We start from the raw sequence: 2,280 nt of genomic DNA on the forward strand, positions 1-2,280 counted from the left end.
TTGTGGTAATACTGCCATCCCCACTCCTCCCAATACCAACCGTCACTTTGGTTTTTGACTGCCGTCAAAACAGGTATGCATTCTGTCTCATCATTTGATTTGTATTTTCTTTTTTCTTTTTTCATCTCTTTATTTGTACTTTCTTTAATATTTCTTCTCTTATATATCTGTTACTATTCCCCTTTTCATTTACTATTTACAACCTTTATTTTCTTATTATATCTTATTTTTCACTTTATACCCCTGTTATTTTACACTTATGTTTTTTCTTTTTTTTTCCTTTTTGTAACTATAGTGTTTTTATCTTTTTTAGCCCTGACGAAGCCTTGCAATGTGGGGCGAAACTTTTTTATTTTACCGCACCCGGACCATATTCCATTCAATTAAAATTAATATTAAATGTTGTTGAAAGTGAACGCCTGAAAACGCTTTGTTTAGGAGATGCATTAGATAGAATACTAATATACCCTTTTATACCTAACTGTATAAAAACTATTGGCAACATAAGGATTATTACTATTTGGAATTAGCATTGGGAACTGTCAATAACATTTATCAGTCTGTAAGAGGCTTTCGCAGAGTACTCATCGTTCTGCCTTCAATCACTACAAGTGAGAATGGACATGTGGCTTCAATTAGATGGTTGTCCTGCACATTACGGAAGAGGTCCACGGCAATGGCTAAGTGTTAATTATCCCAATCAATGGATTGGCTGTGCAGGACCAGTGGCTTGGCCTGCACGTTCTCTAGACCAATGGACTTTGTCGTTTGGGGAGACATTAAACAAAAAGCCTATGGAAGGATGGTCAATGATCTTAATTCCTTACAAAGAAGGATAATTGAACCTTGTGAAACAATAACACATATCCAGTGCCGTTCTGCCACTGCTGCTGTTGAACCTGTCTTAATGCTCCTGGACCTGGTTTGAATGCTGCAAAGGATAATTTAAGGCATCTTTGCAGTTGTGGCCTTTTCTCAGCTTTTTAGTGTGCGTGTCTAAAGGGGGCATCAAAATATGAGAATCTGACCCCGACTTTATATAAAACCGAAAAAAAATATCAGATCATGTAAAGGCGACATGGTTAAAGTAATTTAAATTTAAATTTTTTACATCCGATTTTTTATTGATAGCTCGATTCTTATATTTCCTATAGTAATGATTTCTTTTAAATTTCGTTGGAAGTTGTTTTTTTCTCGATGTATGATTTTTTGGTGCATCAAATTTGAATATATGTCCTTAGTTGTAGGTGTAGTTGTATTATTGACTGGTCCTTAAGACCCTCAAATATATTTATATCTTAGATTAATTATTTTATATTTGCTTGTTTGAGAGTGTTTTAGTTTATTCTTAATTTAAAACAATTTTGATCCTTTTTTTTTCACTCAACTTTTATTATTTAAAATGTTTCCAACGTTTCGGCCCTCAGGCCATTCTCAAGGATTCCACCTTCAATATTGATGTAAACAAGGTTTTAAATCTAAGAGAAAAAAAAATTTTTTTTAGAAAAGTTATATGGGACAAAGGCAATTAGCCTGCAATTTTAAGATTTGAAAAAGAAATGACATCAATATTGAAGGTGGAATCCTTGAGAATGGCCTGAGGGCCGAAACTTTGGAAAAATGTTAAAGAATAAAAGTTGAGAGAAAAAAAGGATCAAAATTGTTTTAAATTAAGAATATTTATATCTTGTCAATCCACCTATACATACTCCAGTTATGGATTAGGAGAGAATTAATCTTTCTTTTAAGACCAGCCTTCCCTTAGTTATGTCCCATGAGTAAACTAAATCTCTCCTTCCACCTATTATAAAATATATAAAAGTGCTAAAAAATCCTTCAGATTGTGATGAGTTAGGGTCAAAAGAATGTTACTGTACTTATTTTTGCCTTAATTTTCGGATTTGCGAAACATAGACTATAGCTGTACCCTCAGACCACACTGAACAGGGGCAATGACCACTATTATATTGAAATGTATAAATATTGTGGAATCTGTGGTAAAATTTGACTACCTATTTTATTTTATTTTATACCAGATCGGCCTGGTATGGGCCTTACATGGTTGATATGACCGTTGTAATATATATATATGTCTGTATAACAGTTGGTTATAGGGGGATATTGTCTCTTACAAAAGACATCCCTAACTATATACAATGTTATTATTAAAAGAAGAAAAAAAATAGATAAGAGTAATGCTTCTTAATAAAAGAGGAAAGTAAAATTAATAACAAAAAATAATGATATTGGCACACTTAAATAAAACAATCAATTCCTCTC

Source organism: Halyomorpha halys, unplaced genomic scaffold (assembly GCF_000696795.3).
Source record: "Halyomorpha halys isolate HHAL.00 unplaced genomic scaffold, Hhal_1.1 Scaffold426.1, whole genome shotgun sequence".
NCBI classification, from domain to species: domain Eukaryota; kingdom Metazoa; phylum Arthropoda; class Insecta; order Hemiptera; family Pentatomidae; genus Halyomorpha; species Halyomorpha halys.